The following is a 15013-nucleotide window of genomic DNA, read 5'->3' as shown; positions in this document are numbered from 1 at the left end:
AATTTACGTAGCCGTTGTAAATCCTCTACCGTGAGGTGAGTCTCCTGCAGTAAAGCTATGTCCGCTCGGAGGCGTTTCAGGTGCCTCAGTACAGCCATGCGCTTACACGGAGATCTAAGCCCCTTGACATTCCACGAGATAACTTTCACGTCACATCCACCAGTGATTGATGGGACAGGAAAGATAGCCGGGTAGAAATACTAGTGGTTAGTGCAAGGACAGTCTTGCTGTGCTCAAGAGTCCCCGCGTTCGTATGTCTCAATATACAATCAACAGGCCTCAAAGGTCTAGAAACTAAAACAGGTGTCAGCATCTGGTGTACAACTACAAAAACTAGGTATCTATGCATCGATAAGGAACACAATGTGTGTGGTAACATCCCAACATATATGAACTTTCCTTTTTTCCACATGAGTCACAACTTTCAGACTCGGCTACCAGCCCCGTCCCGTCCCTCCCCAGATGGCAGTAAAGGGGCCAAAAAGGGAGACAGTGGAACTCAGAGAGAATGAATCGGATTTAAGGGTGATAAAAAGAGAAAACAAAAGATAAACAGGGTAGCGAGTGCACCCAGTACCCCACAGGGACACAAGACTGAGTGAATTGAGAGGAGAAGCAAAACCCTAGGGAGGGCAAATATACCAGCAATGAAACCCCAATTTCGCAGGGTAGGGGTAGAGGGTGAGGGAGCCGAGGTGAAAACTGCGATCCCCATTTACATAAAACGTACAACTTTTTAGCAAACAGTAGTGACAGTAAAAAGTGGCAATCAACAAGGCAACCTGTGGTGTATGCAGCCTCTGCTTGTCCAAGCAGAGCGGAAACAGAAAAAACTAGAAGCAGAAGAAAAAGTGCAAGTCCAAAATCAAAGGCGGGCTGAAGTCATGAAGCCGTCATTGGGGCACTAGGCGTTCAGACGGCATCCCTTCGTATGCATAGGCTAGTTCCACGACTTTTTAAAAGGATCGAAGAGAAAGAGGGGGGGGGAGCTCAATTGAACATAGAGTCTCACCATAAGGTCCTCCCATATTCGGCGAAACGAAGAACTTGTCAGCGGTTTCCGGAACGATCGTCCTTGGGTGTGACCCTGATGCGCTTGTGTGGAGGGTTAATGGTACTGCGGTGAGACTTAGGAGATGCAGTCGACCTGTTCCCTAAGTTTGGAGAAGATGCGTCTGACACGTTCGATTGATCCATGGCAGAGCCCAACGATTCAACGTACCGTTCGGCTGCTCCCGGCGTAGTAAAGGTGAGCTGCTCTCCTTCGTTGCTTTGGAGGCGTAGCGTGGCTGGATACGCCAAAGAGAACTTGACACGAAGGTTGTAGAGAGCCGTACAGACCGGTGAAAAGGCTTTGCGTCTATGCATAACATCCACAGAATAGTCAGCGAATAGGAGCAGTTTGACCCCGTCGATCACTAACGAACGTGAAGTACGAAATTTCTGCATAATAGCCGTCTTGTCGGCGTAATTGAGATATTTCACGATGACATGCCGGGGCTTGGAGCGTGATTCAGACGGCTGACCGATACGATGCGCTCGTTCGACTGTGCACGGCGTACGAAGGCCCAGTTGTTCGGGAATCATAATGGCGCATAAAGCTGATAATTGGGCCGAGGAAACCGATTCCGGGAGGCCGATTATGCGTAAATTGTTCCTTCTGGATCTATTCTCCAAATCGTCCAGCTTCTCCCAGATCTCCTTCTGGGTATGAAGGACCCTGCTTAGCGTAGCAGAGGTACCTGCAGCTTCATCCTCCAGGGCCGAAATACGATCCTCAGCCTGTTGGAGTCTCTGAGCCTGGGCCCGTACTTCCAGGTGAAGCTGCTCCAGCCCCCTATTGACTGCTGCATCCACTGTGGCTGTGAGCGTGGGACCCAGTAGGAGGACAACGGCGTGAGCTATGCCCTCCGGTGATGCTGGGTCTGCCTGTGGTGGCGCCGCGGCAATCGGCGAGTCAGAAGGCATCGGGGCCTGTTCAGTCAGGTGCGGCGCGGCCGCCATGTTGGCCGCGTGTGTCTCTCCCCCAGGCGGGAGCCCCGCCGAGGCTGCTTTAGCGTAGGATCGCTCCACAAAACGATCCATGAGGGGTCACCCTGCCGCAGGTAAGGTGTCGGTTCTCTCCGAGGTCCGTAGCGGAATTTAGAGCAGTATTGGCGAGGAGGGACACGGGAGCTGAGGGTGATCACCTCCTCCTCATGTGGCGCCGGAACCGGAAGTGGTGTGGGTCTTTAAGGTACGCTTGCCAACGAGCTGCATGGCAGGTCAACATATGTCTGGTCAAGCATGTGGTGCCCAAGCGGCTGATGCTTTGGCCACACGAGATACGCTTGAGACATATGTTGCAAATAGCAGCGGTGCGATCTGATGCACTCGTCTCAAAAAAGGCCCACACCAAAGAACTTTTAGAATAACGCGCAGAGGCAGCGCCCTTCACAGGCGGAGCTCTGTGATGTGATTCAATCGGTGTGCTGCCCCTAAGCTGGCCCCCAGAGGGCATCCTGCCTCATTGGACATGTGCCTCCTCCTCCTCCTCTCTCCTACCAGGCACCCACGTAGAGTCAGTTCCCTCATCATCCTCTCCCTCTTCATCGCTGGAGCAAACCTGGCAGTATGCTGCAGCTTGTGGAACATGACTGCCAGATTGCTGTCCTTCTTGAGCATCCCCTCTCTCTGCTCTCACGCTACTGCCTTCCTCTAGCTGAGTATCATCATCAGAGCCTACAAAACACTGGGCATCCTCCTGGAGCATGTACCCAACACTGTCCTCAAAGAGTTTAGGAGACTCCTCAGGAGGACATGGTGGGTCTATGGAAGGAGTCACTGATGATGACATTGAGAGGAGGGAAGACGATGCGTTGGCAGCTGCTTTGCTAGTACCCTGAGCCTGGGTGAGAGAGGATGAGGAGGATAAAGAGGGCTTGGTCATCCACTCTACCAAGTCTTCGGCATGATGCGGCTCAACATGTCCAGCTGCTGAAAAGAAGGACAAGCGTGTCCCATGGTCACGTGCTGATGATGATGATGCACCGCGTCCATGGCCAGCACTGTTGTCTCTAGACACAGAGCCTGCTTGCCCTCTTTTATCGGCTCGCGCCTGTCTGCCTCTCCTTGTTGGCCTTCCAGACATGGTAATGGCCTGAAGGGAGATGAGAAAACCAGCAATTGGGTAGTGTATATTGTGCTGGAGGCACACAACACCCACTAACTCCTGCAGATGGCTCAATTAGAGAAGAGCTATATAGGTGGATATAATGGTGTATACTGCGGTCAGGGCACGCAGACAACACACACAATCTCCTACAACTAAAGTAAAAGGGAAAACACTGCGCTAAAGTTAAACCTGTAACAAGACGGCCGGTGATGGCCAAAAATAGCAGCTAACACTAAAAACAAACAAAGTTCAGCATACAAAAGAAAAAATATGTGTAGCGCTTCAATATTACTGAATATAATCAACATAAAGTAATTAATGTGTAGTCAACATAAATTGTAGAGTGATACAAAAATTCATATATATCGAAGGAGGTCCGTTGGACTGGTGGAGGAACTTCAAACAGCAGTGTACTCAGTGGCGTGTTTCGCAAACTGGAACATCGAGGTAGTTTGGAATCCAGCTCAGACACGGTCCAATACTCCAATCGCCCCAAATGGGGAGAGAAATGTTTGAGGGTTTAAACCACACAGAAGGGAGAAAAGAAAAAAGAGCTCCACATGGTGCGGGTCAAATGATATAAAATACGGATTTATTGAAGTCAAAAAGTTATAAATGACTTGGTGATCACAGAAATAAAATGAAGTAAAATTAAAAGCAATGTAGGGTGCCAACAGCTAGCCCGACGCGTTTCGACATAAAAGTCTTCGACAGGGGCTGTTTGAAGTTCCTCCACCAGTCCAACGGACCTCCTTCGATATACTCCCTGGTCCCAGAGTGAGACCTCAAGCCTTTTCAGACTCAATTGTCATATGACTTTGTGAGTCCAACAGAGCTGGTAAGAAGTATTTATCTACCTTCTTTTGACGTTTACAGACAAGCTGGCCTACATGAATATACTTGCCCAGTGACCTGTTTTTGTCTTATGACGGTCCAGTCATCTCTATATCAGCTCCATTGTGAAACTGGTGCCCATCCTATGGACTCTTTTTCTCAAATTATTAACTATATGAATTTTTGTATCACTCTACAATTTATGTTGACTACACATTAATTACTTTATGTTGATTATATTCAGTAATATTGAAGCGCTACACATATTTTTTCTTTTGTAATCTCCTACAACTGACTGCAAGCTCTATTACAAAAGAGCAATATAGCTAGCTATATAGGTGGATCTAACGGTGTATACTGCGGTCAGGGCACGCAGACAACAGGCACAATCTCCTACAACTGACTGCAAGCTCTATTACAAAAGAGCAATATAGCTAGCTATATAGGTGGATATAATGGTGTATACTGCGGTCAGGGCACGCAGACAACAGGCACAAACTCCTGCAGATTGCTAACAGCTCAATTACAGAAGAGCAAGAACGCAAAATCGGCCGATAATGAACGGTGTATACTGTGTTGAAGGTACACAGAGAACACCCACTAACTCCTACAGACACCAACACACTACACAAGGCCGCCGCGCTAACGGCCTTATATAGTGTGGGGCGTGTACTACACAGCCTGAGCTATGATTGGCCACAGGCATCCTGCCTGTGGCCAATCATGGCTCTCCTCGCTGCCAGCGCTGTGATTGGCCAAGCATGCGGGGTCACAGTGCATGCTTGGCCAATCATGAGCCAGCAATGCACTGTGATGGCGCAGTGCATTGTGGGCCGTGAGCGACACACGAATTTGGCGCTAACGGCCCATAACGTTCGGTATTCACCGAACGGGCGAACAGCCGATGTTCGAGTCGAGCGTATGTTCGAGTCGAGTCGAACGTATGTTGGACTCGAACACGAAGCTCATCCCTAATTATATATATATATATATATATATATATATATATATATATATATATATATATATATATATGTATATATATATATATATATATATATATAAAAAGAAAACAAACAAAAACAATCAAAAACAACAGTTCCTAGGCAAAAACAATAATAACATGATATAGGGAAAATAATAAAAATAAATACCCATGACCATACACAAATTATTGCATGTAATAGTCATATGGGCAGCACAGTTCTGTAGTGTTTAGCACCCTCACCCAGCAGAAAAAAAGGTCACCAGTTTGAATCCCGACCACAACACCATCTGCCTGGATTTCGCATCTTCTCCCTGTGCCTGTGTGGGTTTCCTCCGGATACTCTGGTTTGCTCCCACACTCTAAAGACATGCTGGTAGGTTAATCGGACCCTAAATCTATGTTGTCCCCAGAAGGTGTGTCAGGAACCCCAGACTGCAAACTCCCCAAGGGAAGGGTCCAACGTGAATGCACATGCAAAGCACTGTGCAAATTGACGGCGCCACATAAAAATCCCGAAATTTCCTCTCCTGCAAAGGAGAGAAAATCTCTCATTGGCCATGAGTGTGCCCATCAGAATAGCCTCGATGGCAAAAACCTTGAGGCATTTAATATCCTTTTTATGTTTTTTTTTTTTTTAAATAACATGGGATGCTATGCTTATCACACCCTTTGTGTATAAGCGTCCCGTGTTCACCAATTCTTGTTCTTAAAGCGGAGTTCCATCCTAAAGTGGAAGTTCCGCTTATCGGAACCCTCCCCCCCTCCGGTGCCACAATTGGCACCTTTCAGGGGGGAGGGGAGTACAGATACCTGTATAATACAGGTATCTGCACCCACTTCCGGGCATAGATATCTGCAAAATCTGCGGGTATTTACGCCACTTCCTGCGGGGCCCCCTCTGTCTGCTGGGAAACACACAGATCCCAGAGACAGCAGGGACCGTCCTTATTGCGCAGCGCGACTCGCGCATGCGCAGTAGGGAACTGGTGGGGGCAGCACCAGAGAGCCGATCGACAGATCGGCATCGGGTGCCGACATCGTGGGCGTGCTGGATGGGTGGGGAAAAAAGGGCGGAACTCCCACTTTAAAGTGCGTATAGTCTGTCTGACATATAACATCTTGCACGTACAACGTAGAAAATAAATCAAGTGATGAATTGTTTAATCTGAACCTTTTTAACACTGTTGGTCATAATATTTGTACTACCGTGCGTTATGAACTGGTAAGTCAGGCAACCTAGCTTGCGACATTGAAAGATGCCTATCCTATGGTCAAAGTGCGATCTTATATCGAACAAAGGTTCGTTGTTCAGGGTTATCATTTTACAGGGAGCTAGAATGTTCTTTATTGTGCGATTTTTTTTCTAAAAGTAATTTGAAGAAAGGCGGGCAATGTCGGGGCAAGGCACTGAGCTAATAATAAAATGTTATAATGCTTACGAATGACATAAGAGATAGACTTCTACTTGTCATTATATGTGGTTACAAATCTGGCCGTGTTCTCAGATTGCTTCACCTTGTTAGATGTAATTTTAAGGGGCAAGTCCATTTGAGAGATAAACGATTCCTCAATCAAGTCAACTGAGTAACCCTTCTCTTTGAATTTTGTTTTCATCAGATTACCCTGAGCAGTATATTCCTTTACTTTGGTGTAATTCCTTCTGGGTCTTCTAAATTGACCTTTTGGAATGCTATTCTTCCATTTCGAGTGATGACAACTATCGTAGTGGAGGTAGGAATTCCCACTTGTAAGTTTTGCATATTTTTTTGTAAAAATCACCTGTTGATCATGACATAGGATAAGACCAGTTCATGAGGGTCTATCATGTATGTGAATGACAGTCCAAAACGCGTTGTTACAGTGGGCCAGTGTCACGTACCTTAAGGTAGAGCCTGACAAGCAGAGGAAAGCCTCTCATACAACTTCAGTTCAAGGGCCACTGAGTTTACAACAGCGGTCGCGAGAGCACGGTGGAGAAGGAGTGCCTGTGATGTTCTCCGTAGCAGAAGGACACTGATAGCAGCCAGCAGCAGTAGTGGAGCTGCGGTTGGTGGCTGTGGGTGCAGGCACTTGTAGAGCAGGGAGGCTTCTGGTGCCAGGTACCGCGGAAGCAGGTACGTGGGAGGCTGAAGCAAGGTGCAGAGTGAGAAAAGTCGGGTCAGATACAGAGGAATCAAGATACAGAGATAACACTTAAGAATGGTCAAGTTCAGGCAGAGGTTTGGCAACAGAGAAATCCGGAGGTAAGACTGAAGAAAGGTTAAGCAAGCCGAGGTCAGGAATGGAGAGAATGAGAGTAGTCAGGAAGTGTCAGGGCTGGGATCAGCCCTTCCTTTTCTGAGCTGGCTGCTCAGCTGTCGGCTAATTGCCAGCCCCTATCTCTCTACAGTTACTCAGCTGTGCTGGTCAGTCCTGCCTGCTTGAGCTGTCCAGTTCTGCCTTCGCCTTGGTTAACATCACAGAAACTATCTCCTGCGATCCTGTTCAAGACTTGCTTTTCTGACATCCCTTCTGGCTCCAGATCTTGCTTGATGTTCCACTACATTGATCCCTGACTTCTGGCTTGGCTGACTACATTTGTTCTTTTTACTTTTATTATTAAACAAGTATGATTTAACTATACTTCTGTCTCTGCCTAATTTCATGGTTTCTGACAGTAGGCAAAGGCCAGGAATTCAGAAGATGCAGTCAATCCACTTGTTGGTAATATTTTTTCCAGATTGGATGAACAGGATCACCGAATGGATCAGTTTCCCATGGCGTTACAAACGCTCCTGAGTCACACGGCTTACCTGGAATCTTCCATTGTGGCCGACCCAGCACAACCTATGTTGCAGGCAGACCCTGCTTCTGTTCCAGTCTCTGTGCAGGCACCCACCTCACATATTACCCCTATAAGAGGTATGCTTGGTTCTGCTCCACTTCCCCAGTGATTTGGGGGTGCTCCAGTCCAATACAGAGGGTTTCTCAACCAGGTTGAGATATACTTTGAGATGCTGCACCAGGCGTTTCCCACGGACAGAAGCAAAGTAGGTTTCATATTTCTGCTTTCTGAGAGAGCCTTGGCCTGGGCAAACCCTCTATGCGAGATGCAAAACCTGTTGTCTTGAACTACCCTGAGTTTGTGGCTTTGTTTAAAAGGGTATTTGGCATTCCCGCATGCTCCGCTTCTGCTGCAAAGTGCATGATATCCATTGAACAGAGTACAAGTATGGTTGCTGACTACGCCATGGAATTCCGTACACTGGCAGCAGAGTTTGCATGGAACAATTAGGCCGCTGCTTTTTCTCATGCTTTCTCAGATACCATTAAGGATGAGATAGCAGCCAGAGATATACCCACTGAGCTAGAGATGTTGATCACGTTTGCCATCCTCACTGACTCCAGACTCACAGAAAGACTGCCTTTTAAGGAGAGCTTGCGAAAGCCTCCTGTACATTTGTCTCCAAGCCTAGCAGTCCTGCCCGTGCCTCCCTCACCTCCCATGCCTCCTGGTACCGAGTTGGTCAGTGAAGGTGAATCCTTGCACTTGGGTTTCACGCATCTCTCTGCGGATGAAAGAGCCTTTAGGAGGAGGGAATGATTGTGCCTTTATTGTGGCCAGGCAGGTCACTTTTTGAAGTCTAGTCCTACACATCCAGGGTGTTGGAGATACAACAACTTTCAGCTTAAGCTATTGACTGCAGTTCACAATCGGACACTAGATGTCGCTAATGCTATACATTTTCTATGATGTGTTGTATTTCCTGTACATAATGCTGTACTTGTGGTCTGTGTTCTTCTTACCATGTGAGGTGACATTTTAGCTAGTGTGGTTATGTTCTAATAAAGAAGCCAGTTCCTGTTACTCCACAATGTCTAATCTGAATTAACTCCGCTGCCCCCAGCAATCGTACTCTGCAACACAGGGAACACCCGAACCTTGAGGTCCTGTCATGGACAGACCTTAGGTGGCATTGTTACATCCCCAGTTATCCAGAAGGATAAGCCCCTGGTTTCAGGTCAAACTTTCTTGGGTTGAGTCATCCCTCGAGATACAGGCTCTAATCGACTCTGGGGCTAATCGACTCTTGATGCTGCCTTTGTGTTGAAGTACTCGATTCCACTGCAGCTGCGTGACACTCCACTTGCTATTGAGGCTCTTGACGGGAGATGTCTACAGCCTACCCATGTGACTCATGAGATTATTCATTTGCCGTAGGAGCTCTTCGCCATGAGATAATCCAATTCCAAGTTATTTCCTCACCTATGTTTCCGCTGGTTATTGGTTATCCTTGGTTACAGAGGCACAACCCCTCTTTTGATTGGATCAGTACTGAGGTTCTCTCCTGGTCACCATAATGCAGTGAGACATGCTTCCAGAAGGTAGCCAAGGTCCTGTGCACCTCTTCACTCTCCTCCCTGCCGGAGGAGTACCATGATTTTAGCAATGTCTTTGACAAAGGTTAAGCCGGTAGTTTACCTCCACACCGGCCATATGATTGTGCAATTGACCTTCAACCTGGTGTCATATCCCCTTGTGGCTGGGTTTACTCTTTGTCGGTCTTGGAGGATGAGGTCATGGAGAAGTATGTTGCAGACGCACTTTCTCAAGGTTTCATCCGCAATTCCTTGTCTCATGCTGGTGCTGGTTTCTTCTTTGCAAAAAAGAATGGTGAACTAAGACCTTGTATTGATTATAGGGGTCTCAGTCATTTCACGATTAAGAATGCCTATCCGATTCCGTTGACTGCAGAATTATTTGGCCACCTCAAGAGTGCAATGGTTTTCACGAAGCTTGATTTAAGAGGGGCATACAATTTTGTGCGGATTAAGGAGGGTGACGATTGGAAAACTGCGTTTAATACCAGAATAGGCCATTATGAGTACTTCATAATACTTTTTGGCCTTTGTAATGCCCCAGCAGTTTTCCAGTAATTTATTAACAATGTCCTCCGAGATTTGTTACAGTTATGTGTGGTGGTTTATCTTGATGATATCCTCATATATTCCAAGTTCCTGGAAAGCCACCACATAGATGTCTGTCATGCGCTTCAGAAACTAAGAGAGAAAAATCTCTATTGTAAACTAGAGAAGTGCGGGTTCCATCATGAACAGGTTAAATTTTTGGGTTACCGTATGTAATTTCCACTGCTGGTTTTTCGATGGACCCAGAGAAACTTTTAGCAGTTCTACAGGGCCCCAGTGCGTGGATTTACGTCCTCTGCACCATTTCCTGGGCTTTGCCAACTATTATCGGACGTTTATTCATAACTTCTCATCTCTGGTTTAAGCCCCTGACTGATATGACGAGAAAGGACGGTAATCCTCAGAGTTGGTCTCCGGTGTCCATTAAGGCCTTTGAGAGGCTCAAGGCTGCATTTGTTTCTGCTCCTGTGTTGGCACATCCTGATCCTACATTACCTTTTATCCTTGAGGTTGATGCTTCTGAGACTGGAGTTGTCACCCTTCTGTCTGAACGTCCTACCTCAGAGAACGCTTTGCATCCTTGTGGTTACTTTTCCAAGAAAGTGTCACCTGCGTAGTGCAATTATGAGATTGTTGGTGATCATTTTAGCCCTGAAAGGATGGAGACATCTCCTCCGAAGGTACCACTGTGCCGGCTCTCATTCTTACTGGACATAACAATCTCACATTCTTGTCTGAGGCTAAGCGGCTCTCTCTCAGAAGGGCACGATGGGATCTTTTCTTGTCAAGTTTCAATTACATTGTCTCATTCTTACCCGGTACTAAGAATGTAAGGGTTGACGCCTTGTCACAATTTTCCCCCACTTCTAAGTCGGAGTCAGTTCCGGTTCCAGTTCCATGTGTGCTCAGAGTAAGACTCCATGACACCTTCCAGTTGGCCTCCTACAACCCATACCCAATGGAGAGAGGCCCTGGACCCACCCGTCACAATGAAAATGGATTGACTCCCGTATGTTCCGTGGGCGCATACAGTACCTGGTGCATTGGATAGGGTATGGTCCAGATGAACGCTCTTGGGTCTCATCCTCAGACGTACATGCCCCAGTCCTCCTCCGTGATTTCCATATATGTTTTCCCCTCAAGCCTGGTGGTCCTGCGAGGGGGAGGGGGTACTGTCAGGGCTGAGCTCAGCCCTTCCTTCTCTGATCTGGTTGCCCAGCGGTCGGCTAATTGCCAGCTCCTATATCTCCACAGTTACTCAGCTAGCTGTTGATGATTTCCTGCTCATCAGTCCTGTCTGCCTTCACCTTGGTCAACGTCACAGAAACTATCTCCTGCGATCTTGTTCAAGACATGCTTTGCTGACATCCCTTCTGGCTCCAGATTTTGCTAGCTGTTCCACTACATTGATCCCTGACTTCTGGCTTGGCTAACTATCCGTTCCATTTACTGAACTTTGGCTATGTTTTGGCTACGTTTGTTCTTTTTACTTCTATTATTAAACAAGTGTGATTTAACTATACTTCTGTCTTGGCCTGATTTCATGGTTTCTGACAGGAAGCCAGATAACGATCAAATCAAGGATAGGCACTGTAAACAGGATACAGGGGGAAACTGTAGATCAGACAACAAAGGCCCTAGTACATCTGCCATCCTTATATACTACAAATGGGCGCCAAAGCTAAGGAGGGGCATCATTGGAATTGTGCCCACGCATGCACAATGGCCTCTGTCTCTGCACATCTGCTCTGCTATGACCAGCAAGTCCCTTACATTGCCCCCCCTTATGGGCAGCCTCTGGATGCCCACTTGGCCCTCCCTCTGCGGGTGCCTATGGAGAAAATCCTGTATCAACGCTTTTGCATGGATATTCCCCTCGGGTTCCTAGGAGTTGTCCTCTGGACCATAACCTCTCCATTTTATGAGATATTGCAGCTGGTTTCTCCTTCTCCTGCAGTTCAGAATGGCTTCCACCTCATATTCCTCATCACCATTGATTAACACTGGTTCGGATGGAGCCGACAGTCTGTCAGGGAAGGGGTCCTGTATCTCAGGTTTCAACAGTGATATGTGGAATACTGGGTGGATCCTAAATGATTCCGGGAGGGCCAGTTCAATCTTCTAGTTCAATCTTCGTTTTACCAGAAAAGGACCTATGAACTTGGGCACCAGCTTCTTTGATAGGCATGCCAGCCTGAGGTTTGCTGTGGATAGCCATACTCAATCTCCTGTTTGAAGATTCAGCTCCCCTCTTCTCTTTTTGTCAAATGCCAGTTATTATTCATCTGTGCCTTTGTCACTGCTTCCTGTAGGATCTTGTTGTTGTAGCTGGGGAACTCCATTGTATTCTGTACTGCTGGTACTAAGGACTCAAAACAAAATCAGGTAGAAAAAAGATACGTGGAAACCATAGTTCACAAAAAATGGGGACTGCCCTGTGGCGGAATGGCTAGCATTATTGTATGCAAACTCGGCCAGGGGCAACAATGACACCCAATCATTTTGTACAAATGACGTAAAACACCAGATGTACTGCACCGGGGTCTGATTTTTTTCTCTGTCTGTCTGTTAGTTTGGGGGTGGTATGCAGAGGATAAGGATAGCTCAATCTTCAGGACCTCACAAAATGTACTCCAAAACCGTGAGGTGAACTGAAACCCCCGGTCAGTTACAATGTTCACCGGAACCCCATGTAATCTCACAATCTCCTTAATAAAGACTCTGGCCATCTCCATGGCAGATGAGGTATTCTTCAATGGTAGGAAGTGGCCCATTTTTGATAGTCTATTTACTACCATAAAGATTGCCGTGCATTCCTCTGGTGGTGGGAGCTCTAAAATAAAGTAAATTGCAATCATTTTCCATGGTCTATCGGGGACAGGTAGTGGTTTCAGTAACCCCCAAGCTCAGCTCCTTGCGGTCTTGCTTCAGATACAGATGGGACAGGAGTTCACATAACTCTTGCAAAACCCCTCTAGGTCTGGCCACCAGAAGGTACAACGTACCAAGTCTATTGTTTTTGTGATGCCAAAATGGCCTGCCAGTGGATGATCGTGAAGAAGCTTTAGCACCTGTACCCTGGCCTGGTCTGGTATGAAAATCTGACTCTCCCGCCAGTGTAACCCACCTCTGGCTACAAAGGTTACCCCGGGGGGGACTAATGATATCAGTGCAGGCCTGTTTAATCTGTGACAGTAGATCAGGTTGTAATAGCAGAAAGTTACCTGCAGTTAAAATGGTATCTGGTACGGCCAGTTCCCTTGGGTTGTTGTATAGCCTTGACAATGCGTCTGGTTTAATGATCTTGGATCTGGGTCTGTAAGTAATATGGAAGGTAAATCTTGTGAAGAACAGCACCCACCTAGCTTGGCATGGCTTCAGCCGACGGGCAGATCGTAGGTATTCTAGGTTTTTGTGATCTGTGCATATCAGTATGGGGTGTGCTGCACCCTCGAGTAGGTATCTCCATTCTTCTAATGCCACCTTAATGGCAAGTAATTCTCGGTCACCCACATCATAATTTCTCTCCATTGGGGAGAGTCAGCGGGAGAAGAAGGTTACGGGGTGCATCAGGTCTTTAAATCCTTGGCACTGTGACACCACTGCTCCTATTGGTGACTCTGAGGCATCTACCTCCAAGATGTAGGGTAGTTCTGTATTAGGGTGGCTTAGGATCAGGGCAGAAGTGAACAATTTCTTTAATGTCTGGAACGCTTCTTGGGCTTCTGTGCTCCAGTTGAATCGCATTGTGCGACTTGGTTAACTGGGGTTATAATAGCTGAAAACCCCTTTATGAACCTCCTGTAGAAGGAGGTTCCTGATGATGCATGTGTGTATGCGAAATGCATAGAAGCTTCTTGGTAATTACGGACGTCACTTCCTGTCACTAACCTGAACCAAAACGAGGCTTGAAGCATACGCCGGGAATGAGGAATGAAGCGGCGCAATAGAGCCCCATACCAAAATGCTGGATAGACTCAGTGTCTGTCTAAAGTACTACAAAATGTAAGTGTACATTTCTCATGTATTTTTACTTGCTATAAATGAATCCTTTTTTAAAAATATACCGTGCAAGGATAAATATTCATTTTTTCTGAGATACCAATATTTGGCATGGAGAAATAAGGAGCGTCTAGTGGCTAACCAATTAGAGGAATGTCAGGATAGTGGAGTGGTTATCCCTAAATGAACCAAAGGCAAAACTTTTTCTAGGCTCTGGTGAGTGACCATTTTAGAAGGCGGTGGTGGCACAAGAAGCGGTGAAAAGTAATTTTTACTCAGTACGGATGAAATTTGAGCACATGAGCACATTGAATACTTATGTCAAATGGCAATAGACATTGGGGATCAATGTCATATATTTATGGTTTAAGATTGTGATGGATTGCACTTTATAATAATTGGCACTTTATTGTCACATTTTACTTTATAGATTTAAAGAGTTAGGTTGGTATATAAAATATAAGGTATAAACATCGTATTAGTGGTAATATTGTATGAACACTTGTTTAGATTAGCGCAGTTAAGTCCTTTGAATACAGGCAGTGTTTTTGGCAGAAATGGAACTGAAATTTGATCTCACCAGTGCTCCAACTGATCTGAGGGTTATGGGCTTGGAGCCACGGAAGGCCCAGAATGATGGGAAAAGTGGAGACAAGATCTCACCCAGGCTTAGGTGTTCTTTATGCCGAGCTGGTGTAGTCACAGATCTCCTGGGTGACTGGTCCTAACTTAATATTGGATCCGTTGGCCAAGTATACCGACAACAGCTGCATCTTGGATCATAGTAGGAAGTGCTGTTGAGTAGCAAAGGTTAGGTCCATGAAGCAGCTGCATGCCCCCGAAACAATAATGGCGTTGACCCATACTACTCCGTTCGGAAGCTCAAAAGAGAGAAGCGTGAGATGAGTTGCTTGTGTTGACAAGGAAGACAGAGATATCAGGGAGCACTTACGTAGTTTTGCTGAGCAGGCATGTACATAATGGCTGCCTTTCCCATGTAAAAAGTATCTTTAGTTGTGAAAAGACTATTCTGCCTTTTCTAGATGATTGTGAGACAAATTTTTTAGTTGTATAAGTGAGTCAGCTTGAATCAAACTGTGTGGTTTATTTCCACACAAGTTACAAAA

General features: G+C 46.4%; 1 protein-coding gene across 2 annotated transcripts in view; it reads left to right on the top strand.

Annotated features, from left to right (window-relative positions):
* Positions 1–15013, top strand: part of CSAD (cysteine sulfinic acid decarboxylase) — a 218050-nt gene that overhangs the window by 71918 nt on the left and 131119 nt on the right. The window contains exon 3 of one of the 2 annotated variants that reach the window (XM_077483878.1): positions 6594–6707. The exons of the other annotated variant lie outside the window; for it this stretch is intronic. The gene's annotated coding sequence lies outside the window, so the exon portion shown is untranslated. The remainder of the gene's footprint in view (positions 1–6593; positions 6708–15013) is intronic. 2 annotated transcript variants of the gene reach the window in all.

The sequence above is a fragment of the Lithobates pipiens genome, unplaced genomic scaffold (assembly GCF_037356315.1).
Source record: "Lithobates pipiens isolate NorthernLeopardFrog02 unplaced genomic scaffold, aLitPip1_a1.2 Scaffold_16, whole genome shotgun sequence".
NCBI lineage: Eukaryota > Metazoa > Chordata > Amphibia > Anura > Ranidae > Lithobates > Lithobates pipiens.
Note: the sequence above shows the minus strand (reverse complement) of the source record. Positions and strands in the feature narration are given on the sequence as shown.